The 15,149-nt window shown below is 42.0% G+C and overlaps 1 pseudogene; it reads right to left on the bottom strand.

Annotated features, from left to right (window-relative positions):
• Positions 1–4,904: 4,904 nt before the first annotated feature.
• LOC132218502 (phosducin-like protein 3) lies at positions 4,905–5,454 on the bottom strand (annotated as a pseudogene).
• Between the last annotated feature and the right edge of the window lie 9,695 nt (positions 5,455–15,149).

Genomic DNA, 15,149 nt, shown 5'->3' on the forward strand with positions numbered 1-15,149 from the left:
AACACCTGTTGACCATCGATATCCTTATTGATATAGATGGTCAACAGGCTTTAAAAAAAAAAGTAATAAATGAATGAAACCCTCACTAAATGACGTGATTATGTTTTGTTGAACACAGCACCAAACTTTACTTTTTAAATAATTCTTTATTGTTGAAAGTATTACATATGTCCCCCCTTTTCCCATTGACCCCCTCCAGCCCGCCCCCGCCCGCCCCAGGCCTCCAGCACCCTATTGTCTGTGCCCATGGGCCACGCATATATGCATTAAAGGTCTTTGGTTGATTACCTCCCACCCACTCACCCACCCCGCCTGCCCTCTGAGATTCCGCACTCTGTTCCATGCTTGAAGCTGGATCCACTCCATTCATCAGTTTATTTTGTTACTTAGATTCCACCTATGAGTGCGACCATGCACAGCACCAAACTTTAAAGCAAAAAAATCACAAGAACCACGGATGAAACCTACATATTTTCTAAACCAGTGGTTCTCAACCTTCCTAACGCCGAGACCCTTTAATACAGTTCCTCATGTTGTGGTGACCCCCAATTTCATTGTTACAAATTGAACATAATTAAAGCATAGTGATTAATCACAAAAACAATATGTAATTATATATGTGTTTTTCCGATGGTCTTAGGCGACCCCTGTGAAAGGGTTGTTCGACCCCCAAAGGGGTCGCGACCCACAGGTTGAGAACCGCTGTTCTAAACCTATTAGTAGCTCTATTTTATTCATATCTTCAAAGAAATAACATCTTCTCTAGTTAATTCTTTTACCTTTTTGTTTTCTACTTTAATTTCAACTTACTCTTTTTATTATTATTAGTTTAATAGGTTACTGAATTAAATATATAATTTATTTTCAGTGTTTTTGGTAATAAAAACATTAATGGCTAGAATATTTTCTGGGTATAGGTTTAGTTCTATCCATTGGGTTTTATATGGGATTCTCTAAAAATTTTTTAGATAATCTGTACTTTCAGTTTTTGCCAAAGTGGCTGTACCACTTTATATTCCACCAGCCGTGTATGAGGGTGGCAGTGGCTTCATACCCTTACAGCACTTGGTCTTGTCAGACCTTTGACTTTAGCCTTTCTGGTGGGTATGCAGTGATACCTCCATGTATATTCAGAATATCTTCTCCAAGTCGTGGCTTTCCTTTTCACCTTAATATCTTTAGATGAGTGGAAATTTTTTATTTTGATGAGGTTCAACTTGTGGAAATTTTTATTTTATGGTTAGTGTTTTTGTGTCATGTTTTTAAGCTTTGCCCACCCCAAGACCATGAAGATTTTCCTCCTATCTGTCTTCTAGAAGCTTATAGTTTTAGCGTTCACCCTTAAGTCTATGATCCATCTCAAATTAAATTTTTTTTTTGTTAATCCTCCCCCGAAGATATTTTTTCCATTGTTGTTTTGTTGTTGTTTTTTTTGTTTTGTTTTTTTGGGGTTTTTTTTAGAGAGAAAGTGGGAGGAAGGGATAGACAGAGAAACATCGATGTGAGAGAGACATATCAATCGGTTTGCCTCCCACACACCCCCCCAACCAGGGCCAGGGATTGCTTACAACCAAAGTACATGCTCTTGAATGGAATTCAACCGGGATCCTTCAGTCCATGGGCCATCACTCCATCCACTGAGCCAAACTAGCTAAGGCTCAAATTAATTTTTGCATATGGTGTGAATTTTTCCTTTTTTTTTTTATAGACATGAAGTTATCTAGGTCTCAATCCTCTATTCTGTTCCATTGATTGACTTACCTGCCCTTACACCAAGTCAATTCTGTCTTAATAAACTTGCTTAATTACTTAGTCATGAAATCAGAGTAAGTCCTCCAGATTTGTTCTTCAAGATTATCTTGGCCCTTCTAAGTCCTGTGCATTTCCAAATAAAGTATAAAATCATCTATTTCTACAAAGCAGCCTGCTTGATACTTTATGCTATCAACCATACTCCTATGAAAATCCCTCAATTCCTCCAAATTAATATTCCTAACTTCATTCTTTTAATTTTTGTTTTTGCCATACCAATAGCTGTTTTTTTTAAAAAAGGATATGTTTTAAATTTAAAAGAGAGTTCCAAAGAAGAGCAAAGAGAAAAACAATAAATTAAAAATAAAATAAGCCCTTGTGTGGCTTGTGTTGCTCAGTGGATAGAGCGTCGGCCTGCAGACTGAAGGGTCCCAGGTTCGATTCTGGTCAAGGGCATGTACCTTGGTTGCGGGCACATCCCCAGTGTGGAGTGTGCAGGAGGCAGCTGATCGATGTTTATCTCTCATCGATGTTTCTGACTCTCTATCCCTCTCCCCTTCTCTCTGTAAAAAATCAATAAAATATATTTAAATAAATAAAATAAAACAAACAAACAAAAAATAAAAGGGCCCTAACCGGTTTGGCTCAGTGGATGGAGCGTCAGCCTGAGGACTGAAGGGTCCCAGGTTTGATTCCAATCAAGGGTATGTGCTTTGGTTGCGGGCACATCCCCAGTAGGGGGTATGCAGGAGGCAGCTGATTGATGTTTCTCTCTCATCGATGTTTCTAACTCTCTATCCCTCTCTGTAAAAAATCAATAAAATATATATTTTTTTAAAAAAGAGTGGTCAGTGAGGACACAAAGTTTCTTCTTCTTTTTTTTTTTAATTGAATCTTTATTGTTCGGATTATTACATTTGTTCCTCTTTTTTTTTCCCCCCCATCCTCCCAGCTCCCACCCCACCCTCCGCCCTCACTCCCCACCCACTGTCCTCATCCATAAGTGCACGATTATTGTCCAGTCTCTTTTCGCATCTCCCACACCCCTTTTCCCCCCAAGAACAGTCAGTCCATTCCCTTTCTATGTCCCTGATTCTATTATGATCACCAGATTATTTATTCACTTGATTCTTAGATTCACTTGTTGATAGATGCATATTTGTTGTCCATAATTTTTATCTTTACCTTTTTCTTCTTCCTCTTCTTAAAGGATACCTTTCAGCATTTCATATAATGCTGGTTTGGTGGTGATGAACTCCTTTAGCTTTTCCTTATCTGTGAAGCTCTTTATCTGACCTTCCGTTCTGAATGATAGCTTTGCTGGATAAAGTAATCTTGGTTGTAGGTTCTTGGTATTCATCACTTTGAATATTTCTTGCCACTCCCTTCTGGCCTGCAAAGTTTCTGTTGAGAAATCAGCTGACAGTCGTATGGGTATTCCCTTGTAGGTAACTGAGTTTCTTTCTCTTGCTGCTTTTAAGATTCTCTTTTTGTCTTTTGCTCTTGGCATTTTAATTATGATGTGTCTTGGTCCTCTTTGGATTCCTTTTGTTTGGGGTTCTCTGCGCTTCCTGGACTTGTAAGTCTATTTGTTTCACCAGGTGGGGGAAGTTTTCTGTCATTATTTCTTCAAATAGGTTTTCAATATCTTGCTCTCTCTCATCTTCTGGCACCCCTATAATTCTGATGTTGGTGCGCTTGAAGCTGTCCCAGAGGCTCCTTACACTATCTTCGTATTTTCGGATTCTATTTTCATTTTGCTTTTCCGGTTGGGTGTTTTTTGCTTCTTCGCATTTCAAATCTTTGACTTGATTCTTGCGCTCCTCTGGTCTGCTGTTGGGTGTCTGTATAATATTCTTTATTTCAGTCAGTGTATGCTTAATTTCTAGTTGGTTCTTTATCACAACATTGAGGGTCTCATTAGATTTCTTGAGGATCTCACTACATTTATCGGCGGCTTCTAGACAGTTCTTAAGAGACCTTAAAAGTGTGGTTCTGAACTCAATATCCTCCATTGACAGTTTTGTCCTGTTTCTTTGTCTCTGCATTTTTTATGCTTTCTTGGTACACCCCCAAGTGGTTTTTGTGCGCAGTCTTGTTGCCTTTAAGCCTTGATTGTTGTCGGTAATACCAGGGGTGATTTGACCTCCAGGCTAACTGGCTATGAGAGTCCGCTGTGTCTGCAGTGGGAGAGCTTCTGTGCTGGATCTCTAGGGCGGTGCTAATCTAGCCTTTACCTGAGGCTATCCGGCAAATGGTTCTTCGCCGGGCTTGGGCGGGGCGGGTCCCTTGGGATCTACAGGGCAGGCGGAGTGAGCAGTTATGGCTGCTCTCAGTTCCTTCCCCAGGGGCTCTGCCTCTCAGAGTCCCAGCAATGGCTACAAACCTCGGAGAGAAAGCTGCCTTCGAGTTCCGACCGAAGCCAGACAGTCCCGCTTCTCCCGTTTGAGTCTTGCTCCCCAGAGACTCGCCCGGATCTGGAGCTCAGAGTCTGAAACTCCCTCCGGATTGAAAACAACAACCACGCCCTCTGCCGCCAGCCCGCTCCGCGCGCTCACTCCGCACCTGAGTATTTCACTTCAGCACTGCGCCTCCTCTGAGTCTGGGTATGATATTCTCTTTCCTCCTAGTTGTAGAATTTCCACTCAGCCAGCCTTCCTGTGGTTCTGGATGCTGTCTGTTCTGTCCTTTAGTTATATCTCTGAAGTGGTTGTTCAAGGCAGCAATCTCCAGCGTTAACCTATGCCGCCATCTTGGTTTCACACAAAGTTTCTTCTAAAAAAATAAAAGGAAAAAAGAGATGTCTAGCCCTGCCGGTATGGCTCAGTGGTTGAACCAGGAGATCACAGTTCCATTCCTGGTCAAGGCTCATGCCAGGGTTACAGGCTTGATCCCCACTAGGGCATGTGCAGGAAGCAGCCGATCAATGATTCCCTCTCTCTTCCTCTCTGAAATCAATAAAAACATATTTTAAAAAAGAGAGTTCCAAGAAATGTAATAGGTTTTGCAGCAATGATTGTTTCTGAGATCTATGAGATATAAAACATAACTATAAAAGGCTAAAAACCAAAGGATTTAGTCCTCCTTTTTCTTTTTTAAAAAATCCAGACAATTTGTCACATTAAGTTCGGCACATTTTGGCGGCCCCGGCCTTACGCATCCTGTAAATCGCTGCCCGTCTTCAAGGGGACCGAGCCCCCACACCAAGCACAGCCATGCGTCTTCAATTGGTTTTTTAAGGTTTTCCTCCAGATCTGTCTTGGTTACTCCAGACTCAGATAATTTCTGCTCCCACTCATCTATTGTCAGGTTCATGCCACCAAACACCAGAGGTCCAATAAACTGAGCCTTGATATCACCTTCAAGGTAAGCAAACATTGTGGGCAGACTCCTTTCAGGATAATTGGGTATGCAGGTTGTGGGAATGGCTTTGATAAATCTGACCTCAGGAAACTTCCTGCTAAGTCCACTGAAGTGCTGACTTATCAGGGCACAGAGGCGAATCAACCCCTTGTTTGTAAAGGTGCAAGATCACCCACAGGCCTTCTCCAGCTTTGGTAACTTTCTGAACATAATCCTTTCCTGAGATTTCCAAAACTTCTCCAAATTTGTTCTTTGCTTTCGTTGCCTGTACATTTCAATAGCTCGTTGGTCTTCCTCATTAAATTCCTCTTCATTATCTTCCAGTTCTTCCAAAGTCATGTGCACTGGCTCTTGGGTCTCCCAAGAGGTACAAAGTCAGTTACTGCCTATGCCAGTGATAGCGAATTTATGACACAAGATATCCCTCCCAACTCATTTTTTTTGGTTGATTTTTCTTTGTTAAATGGCATTTAAATATATAAAATAAATATCAAAAATATAAATCTTTGTTTTACTATGGTTGCAAAGATAAAAAAATTTCTATATGTGACACGGCACCAGAGTTAAGTTAGGGTTTTTCAAAATGCTGACATGCCGAGCTCAAACGGTTCACCATCACTGGCCTATGCCCTGCCTGGGGCCACCTGGCACGAGGTACAGAGCGACCTGCAGATGGCTGCTACTTATGTTGGGCCTGGGGCCTCTTATTGAGAGGTATGATGCAAGTTGAAGCCAGCTGCTGCTTGTTGAAGAGGTTTTAGGAAAATCTAAAGCCTGAATGAGGACAGGCTATTCATATAGAAAGACCACTGCACGCCGAAACCGGTTTGGCTCAGTGGATAGAGCGTCGGCTTGCGGACTGAAGGGTCCCAGGTTCGATTCCGGTCAAGGGCATGTACCTGGGTTGCGGGCACATCCCCAGTAGGAGATGTGCAGGAGGCAGCTGATCGATGTTTCTCTCTCATCGATGTTTCTAACTCTCTATCTCCCTCCCTTCCTCTCTGTAAAAAAATCAATAAAATATATTTTTACAAAAAAAGAAAAAAAGAAAGACCACTGCAAATAGCTTGGGTGGGACTGCAAATTGGGAGGGGCAGAGTCTAAGGGAGTCACTAGGGCCAGACAAACAGTGTAAGCCAAGTTGATGGAAACTCAGATATGGCACCTGTCAGTCAGCTCAGGGAGGTCTCAGGGAGGTCTCGGCAGAGGAACAATGACCTCTGCTAGCACTTTTGTCTGGGAGAAAGTTGCTCCCTTTCCCCCCTCCCCCCAGTTCCTGCCCTGATGCCAGACAATTAAGTTCCTTCCAGTAAGTGCTGCTACCCCAGCACTGGAGCTCAGAGGGAGTGAGTCAAATTAAGTCCATGCGTCCGCTATAAGAGGAACATCGGGGACTCGGCAGCCTCCATGTTTACAATTTCCGCTGGTTTTTACATCCCGAAGCTATGAGGACTTCTCTTCCCAGCACTGGAACACTCCTCACGGGGGACCTCTGTAGCCAAGATATGCCTCCTAATGAAAAAACACCACAGATGGGTATTGGACCAGACCGTTCTGCACCTCCACCCCTCATACCAGTCTCAGTGTGGCTTCTTCTTTAATTCTCTAGTTATAGGGCTTCCATTCAGCCAGATTTCAGGCAGTTCTGAAAGATGGTGGTTCTATGGTTTACTTGTAATTTTGATGTCTCCACTGTTTTCTTCACCTCAAAACAATTTAATGGCATAATATCTTTAAAATAAAATCCTAATTCATGTTTTTCATTTTTAAATTGAACTAAACTTTACACACACTGCAGTGTTTTACATATATATACAATTTCACAACCACTATCCAGATCAAAATATAGAACATTCTAGCATTGTATAAGGGTCCTTTGTCACACTTCTAGTCAGTCCTCTCCATGGATAACCACTCTTCATCACCATGATTTTGAACTTTATATAAATGCATTTATACAATATGTACTCTTGTGTATGAGTCCTTTCACTCAGTGTTAGATCTGTCAGTTTCATCCATGAGTTCATGTAGCTATGGTTCATTTATTGTCATTGCTGTGTAGTAGTGTTTCAATATTGAAATAGACTACATTTTATTTATTCTTTTTATTGTTGAAGGATATTTAAAGTGTTTCCAGTTTTGGGCTGCTGTGACTTTTTTTTTAAGCAACTATTTTATTTTACTTAAGATCTTGTGTGACGGGAAATAAGAAAGGACTTGGCTGGACAGTTCTTGCTTGGGGTGTCTCATGAAATGTCACTGAGATGCCGCTGAGACCACATGAAGGTTTGACCAGGCTGGATGTCTGAGATGGCTTATTCACATGCCTGACAGTTGATGCTGGCTGACAGCTGTAAGACCCACTGGTCTGTCACCTGGAGTACTTACCTGGAGCCTCTCCATATGGCTTGAACTTCCTTGGGTGGCCTCAGAGAATTCAGATTTTTTAAATAATTGGGAGCTCAGAGCTCCCAGAGTGAGAGACCTCCTATACAAGGTACAAATTTTAGCAATGCGGTGTGTTGTTGTTCTTACCAAAATAATAATAATAATAATAATAAGCCTTCTGGGATTTGGGTTTAGAGTTGCACTGAATCTGTAGATCAATAGAAAGAGAACTGACTTCTTAACAGTATTGTCTTCCAATATATAAATATATATTTCTCCATTTATGAAACCTTATTTAATTTTTCTCAGCAATATTTTGTAATAAATTTGTTACATTACTAAATATTTGCTATTTTGCTGCTATTACAAATAGTATTTTAAGTTTTTGTTGTTTTTTAAAACTTCATTTTTATTATTTTAGAGAGAGTGGAATGGAGAGAGACAGAAACATTGATGAGAGAGAGACATTGATTGGTTTCCTCTCGCATGCACCCCACCAAGGCCGGGGACCAAGCCTGCAACCAAGGTACATGCCCTTGACCAGAATCAAACCCAAGACCTTTCAGTATGTGAGCTGACACTCTATCCACTGAGCCAAACTGACTCGGGCAAGTTTTTATTTTTTTAATTGTTTGTTGCTAATACACAGAAAACAGTTGGTTATTTGTATATTGACCTTGTACCTTCCTAAATTCACTTTTTTTTTTGTCCTAATAATTTCCATTTCCTCTTAGATCTGCATGTTAGGCTATTTTTTAATTCCCAAGCAAATTTGTAAAAAATCTTTTGGTGGTTGATTTCTAATTTAAATTAGATTTCTAATTTAAAGTTTCTGAATTATAAAATCTCTCTTTTTTTGGAATTTATTATCGTTTTCTTCACGGCCAGGAATATAAATGATTTCTATGGGCATAAAAGGTGTATGTTCTCTGTATATTAGAAAGTTCTCTTTCTGTTAAGTTGCGCTTATAAACTGCACTATTAAATTCCTCTATGATTTGCTTTGTTTTTGCCTACTTAAATTCCGAAATGAATATTATGTATTCGGCCATTTTAATGCGTAAACATCCATGCACTGGCTTGGGGAAGTTTCTCTTCATTCCGTGCTTGCTCTCCTGTTAATTTGGAAGTTCTAATCTGTCTCCATAATGCGGGTATTTCTCTTCCCATACCTAGTAGTTCTGATGAAACCTGTATTCTTCTAGTAATATTTCAAAATTGATCAATAAACATGTTTTTCAAAACATTTCGCCTGCTAAATCTCGACCCCTTCATCTAGATGAGAATTTTAGAAATTGTTGTTTTACTTCTGGACTTTCCCATTGACCCCGATGCCCAATTCCTATTAAGTATGTCTTCTATATGAAAACTCCTTCCTGAACATTTGCAGCATGTATTTATCTCATTAGCATTATAACCATGATACTCAGCTCCAAGAGTTCTTGCTGAGCCTGGCACTCAAAATGTTTGTTGAATGAATAAATGATCAATTAAGACAACTATATTATAAGGTAAATTGTTCACAACAAGCACTGTACTCTTCTCTACCCAATATTGAGATATTTTTTTCTAATATAATTATCAATTGATTAAAGAACTTTGAGTATTTTCCTCAGCTAGGATCCAGGGACAATACAGGTGTCCCCGCCCCCCCTCCCCCAAAAAATGTACACACACAATGACTGTAGATCCTATTGCATTTTAAAAAAATGAAATGTGTTTTGAATTACAGTCGTGTCCTCCGAGTTCACGTCTCTGCCAGCGCTGCCCCCATGGCCTCCCAGAACCGCGATCCAGCCGCCGCCAGTGTCGCCAAAGGAGCCGAGCCCAGTGCAGGCGCAGCCCAGCCCAGCCCGGGGGAGGGGGGTGGGCAAGAGGTTACAGCGGGAGCTGATGACCTCATGACGTCAGGCGACAAAGGAATTTCTGCCTTCCCTGAATCAGACCACCTTTTCAAAGGGTGGGGACCATCCATGAAGCAGCTGGCACAGTATAGGAAGACTTGAGGCATACGCTCTCCCTCTCCCCACAAAGTCCTCGCGCCCTGCAACCCGCCCCCAGCGTGGACACCGGGGTAACATCGGCCGGGACATCCTAAAGGACAAGTGGTCTGCCCTGTATGACGTCAGGACCATCCTGCTCTCCGTCCAGAGCCTGCTAGGAGAGCCCCGCGTCCATAGCCCGGTGAGCACACGTGCGGGGCTCTGGGGAAAGTACCCCACAGAAGTACCGACAGGAAAAGAAGCAAAGCAGGGCTCCAGCCAGGAGCCCTGACCTGGGCTTCCGGCCTCTGTCCTTGTGCTGACTTTTTCCTTTTTCCTTACATGGTCTGTCCTTGCCTTGATTTCTGTCCAGGCCTCTGTATCTTCAGCTGTGGCGTCATACTTGTTTTGTGTCTCGTTTTTAAATTAAGTCTCTGGTTGAGCCCCTGTGATGAATATATTAAATAAATACATTTTGAATTTAAAAAAATGAAATGTGTTTTAATAAACTGCTTTATAATTATTCAAAGTGTGTATACATTTTGGGGGGACACCCTATATGTAAGATTGGAGTGTTGCCGTAACTGGTTTGGCTCAGTGGATAGAGCGTCGGCCTGCGGACTGAAGGGTCCCAGGTTCGATTCCAGTCAAGGGCATGTACCTGGGTTGCGGGCACATCCCCAGTAGGAGATGTGCAGGAGGCGGCTGGTCGATAGTTCTCTCTCATTGATGTTTCTGACTCTCTATCCCTCTCCCTTCCTCTCTGTAAAAAATCAATAGAATATATTTTTTAAAAAAAAGATTGGAGTGTCTATAGTTGTCTTTCTCTAACCTTTTTTTTTTTAACCCTCACCTGAGGACATGCTTCTATTGGTTTTAGAGAGATAGGAAGCGAGAAAGAGGAACATCGATGTGAGAGTGAAACATAGATCGATTGCCTCCCGATCTGTCCTCGCCCATTAGTGTGAAAATAAGCTTCTCCCTTTACCCATGAGCTCAGGAATTTTGCCAGGATATGTGTATGTTTTTATCTTTTTTTACTCCTGACTCAGTGTCAATAAGTTTTACACTTGCCAAGCTTGATGAAGAAAAATAAAAAGGGAGACAACAGAATATACATTTATACATTAGAAATGAAAAGGAAAACATAACCATAGAAACAGAACTAACTCAAAGACTTATCATGGAGTCTTAATGTTTTTTTAGACACTTAACTGGAAAGTATTTTTATCATCTCTGGTTATTTAGCATCTGTGGGTTTGTGTAGGTTTTGATAAGACTTGCTAAATCATAACTTCTATTTAATACTAGAGGCCTGATGCACAAATCCGTGCACGGATGGGGTCCCTCGGGGTGGCCTGCGGGGATCGGGGCCCCAGCTCGCACCCCAAGCCTCGCAGCCCTGCAGCCCTACCTGGCACCCCACCGTGGCCTGGTGCCACCACCTCACCTGCTCCACCATCCCGCCTGTGGGCACGGTAAATTGAGGGTTAAAAAAAAAAGGTTAGAGAAAGAGCCTGGGAGCAGGTGGTGGCCCCGCCCCTGCCACCAATGCTGGTCGCTGCCATCTGCAGAGCAATTAGGGCGATTGGGCCCCTCTCACACCCGCCTTGCTGTCTCAAAGGGTAAGAGATTTTTTTTTTTTTTTTTTACAGCCACTTAGTATAAATAGTCCATGGACAGACAATAGTGCGGTGAAAGCCTGGGGAGAGAGTGAGAGTGAGAGTGGGATAAAAGAGTCAAGGGGAGGGGGCTGGGGGGAGACATCTGCAATACTTTCAACAATAAAGATGAATTAAAAAGTAAAAAAAGACCAAACTAAAGCTGTCTTGCTTCAGGCACATCATAAGGCAGGGCTCTTTGGGAAAGACAATAATGCTGGGAAAATGGAAGGCAGCAGGGAAAGAGGAAGACCAAATATGAGATGGATTGATTCCATAAAGGACGCCATAGGCCTGAGTCTCCAGGAGCTGAGCAGGGCTGTGAGGCCAGGACACTGTGGACATCACTCATCCAGGGAGTTGCCAGAAGCTGCAGCCAGCTCAACTGCATGCAACACAGAGCCCTGCAGCACAAGCTCCCATGATTTGGGACAGAATTCCTAGGAATGTGGAAGCACAGGAGAGTAAAATATACTGCCCTCCTATGCACATGTGCTTTTCAGATGAGTTGTCTCTGCTTGAGATGAACAGTACTTGGTACAGTAAAACCTGGATAAAATGGACTAATTTGGGTGAGGGGGGTGTCTGTTAAAGCTGAAAATCTGTTATATAATTAAGTAGGTTTTCCGACTGTGTATGTTAAAAAAATTACAAATTAGTCTACCTGTTTACTTATGTAGATATGTTTGTGTAATTAAAATTAAGTACGTATGAAAATTTAATTTCACAGAAAAGTTTTCTATATGTATTACTGTAATTTTAACTTTATACTGAATAGGTCTAGTAGATGCGAGCATTCACCAGTCACTGAAAGTAAACAAATGCACAGGCTGGGGCATGGCTTAGCACACGTGGGAGCAACGGCTGGCACACATTACAACTGCTGCATCGACAACAGAACCAATTACTGAGCACGATGCCCTGTGATCACGTGCTAGTCATTCACCGAACATTGTTTACGAGCGGTGACTCTTAGATTTAAATATGTAGACTATATGCCCTGACTTGTTTGGCTCAGTGGATAGAGCGTGGGCCTGCGGACTAAAGGGTCCCAGGTTCGATTCCAGTCAAGGGCATGTACCATGGGCAGGCACATCCCCAGTAAGGGGTGTACAGGAAGCAGCTGATTGATGTTTCTCTCTCATCAATGTTTCTGACTCTCTATACTTCTCCCTTCCTCTCTGTAAAAAAATCAATAAAAAATATATTTAAAAAAATATGTAGACTATAGTTGTAGATAGGTAATATTTATTTATGTTGGCGAAATTACTACAGTTTTTCCAACATATGGTCTATTCCCTAAAATTTGTTAAAAATAACAGTGAGGCCTGGTGTGGCATGGCTCAGTGGTTGAGCATCGATCTATGAACCAGGAGGTCATGGTTCGATTCCCTGTTAGGGCATGTGCCAGTAGGGGACATGCAGCAGGCAGCCAATCAATGATTCTCTCTCATCACTGATGTTTCTATCTCTCTTTTCCTCTCCTTTACTTTCTGAAATCAATAAAGATATATTAAAAAAAAAAAGAAAAGAAAGAAAATTGAAGCTTTTGTGTTTTTTTGGCCCACATAAACTTAAACCTTGTTTTTTTTTTGGCCCGTGTTAACCTTTGAGTTTGACATGCTTGCTTTAAGCCCTCATGCCTTCAAATATCCATCTTATTTGTTCACCTTTTCTTTTGTTCTGAGATGTATGAGGATGGGGGTGGGCAGGGCCTCCCAATGAGCCAGATAAGGGCTATGTCTGATAAAGGGCCAGGTCTGTCTTCTTGGAGTAAGGGACTATCTCTGCAGCAAAAGGGTGAATGTTCTTCCATGACATCCTCTGTTGTCTGAGGGAGAACATCCCTATATTGCAGGGCTCCTCCTCCTCACATTCTCCTGTGCCACAGCGCCCTCTACTGGAGCCCTGACATCGGCCCATTTGCTGAAGGAACACTTCCTGTTGGTTGGTCTGGGAGGGTGTTAGCACCTACTCTGTGCCAGGCATTGCTCTGGGCAGCCATGAATAACAATCGCTCTGACCTCATGGGGTTTCCAATGTGTAGGAGATAAAAATATGAATAAATGGAATAATATCAGGGATTGACAAATGCTCCAAAGGCAAGAAAATAATAATGTAGTGTAGTATCACGGTAGTTGAAGAAGAACTCTCTGAGGAAGGCACTCCTGAGTTGAATCTTGGATGATGAGGAAAATGGAAGAAAAGTCAGTCAGGAGGAATAGCACAAGCCAGGAGACCAGCATGAGCTTACCATGTCTGGGAGATGTGTTGGTTTGAGACTTTGGGGGTTCCTTGGGTGAAATTCAAAATTGGCCCATGTATATGGGGGCAGGAAAAGACCAAGGAAAGAGGCAGACCATTACAGATCGGGAGGTGGCAGGTAAAATAAGGGACCTTACATATTAGCCTTGTTTGGGGTGCCACAGACGAGTAGATCTCTGCACCTGCCCACCAGAATCTTAAAAGTTTACATAGTGGCCTTAACTGGGTTAGTCACATATTCAGTCCAAGGCTGCATCCTTGAAATGGCTCCTAGTGCAGGAACAGTGGGTGGAACATACATTCCAAAGACAGGAGGGTGTAAGGAGCCTCCGGTTGCTCTGTTCCACCTCATGGGTCAACCAAGGTCACATCCTCTTGATGACCAGCTCCAACCAGATGGATGGCAGGATTAAAGTGACCATGCTGAACTTGTAGGCCATGGCAAGGAATCAGAATTCTATTCTAGGGGTAACAGGAAGCAGGGGAGTAACAAGTGGTGAGCAATGAAATTTGAGTTCCTGGATTCTCTAGCAATGGAACATGACCACTTTAGATTGGACTATGTTTGCCTTGGGGCTAGAAGGCCAAATGCAGAAGAAACATAAGAAAAACTATCCTCTACCTGGCTACGGCATCCAACAATGGTGGGGTGAGGGAGGCCTCCCAATAAACAGGGAGATTTCAAAGCCATGGCTATCTGCATGGGTATTAGCCTGCATGGAACTGAGTCTCTGAGCTGGGAGAGCTGAACCCTATTTTGGCATCCCAGTGAATCCAACTCATGGGTCTGCCCAGGGAAAACTTCCCCCATTCCTACCAGCTGGGCTGAGCACATATTTTCTGCTTCCATTGTTTCTTATAACTCCTCTTTTATACTGTTTCTCATATGGTACTGGAGTTATTATTTACATGTTTTCTATTTAATTGTATAATAAGCTACTCTGAGACAGGCACCAAGTTTTTCAACTCTGCTGTGTGCTGGGGACACTGATGACTGGTTATGTAAGATAATTGCGTGGGGTGCAATTGAGGACAACCTAAGACATTGGATTTTTTCCTGGAGCAACTCATTGCTGCTCTATCCTTAACAAAGACTGCTTCTGAGTCAAAGTATTAATAGTGGATTGACCATTAATGTGCATGTGGCCCACCTAGTCTAGATATATTTACACTTGTTCTAAGTCTTACCATCTGAAATTTTGGACAAACTGGGTTGGATTCTCATAGAACAGCTAGCTGGACACAAGTCTACATCAAGGGCCATCATAGGAAATAGCTGTAGTAAAATTCATTTTCTCCCCAGCTTTGAGGTATAATTGACAAATCATGTAATGTTAAGTTTAAGGTATACAACATTATATATATAAAATGATTAAAACAATCCATCACCTCACATAGTTATGTTTTTATGTGTGTGTGTGGTGAGAATATTTAAGGTCTATTCTCTTAGCAACTTTCAAGTATACAGCACAGTATTGTTAACTATAGTCACCATGTTCTATATTTGACCCCCAGATCTTATTCATTCTTATTGTAGTAAAATTCTTAATTATCTCCACTGGAGGGGTGCAGTCTTTTATCCATTCACCACAGAGCATACTCTTTGTAAGAACCTATACAAGACATCTGTCGTAGAAAAAGTTCTGTTTCTCTTGAACAATCAGTCAACTTCTCTGTATCTTGAGGACAGTATAATATATGTGTAATCATGTTTCCCTCATTGCTTTCACCACTTAGG

Source organism: Myotis daubentonii, chromosome 16 (genome assembly GCF_963259705.1).
Source record: "Myotis daubentonii chromosome 16, mMyoDau2.1, whole genome shotgun sequence".
Classification (NCBI taxonomy): Eukaryota; Metazoa; Chordata; class Mammalia; order Chiroptera; family Vespertilionidae; genus Myotis; species Myotis daubentonii.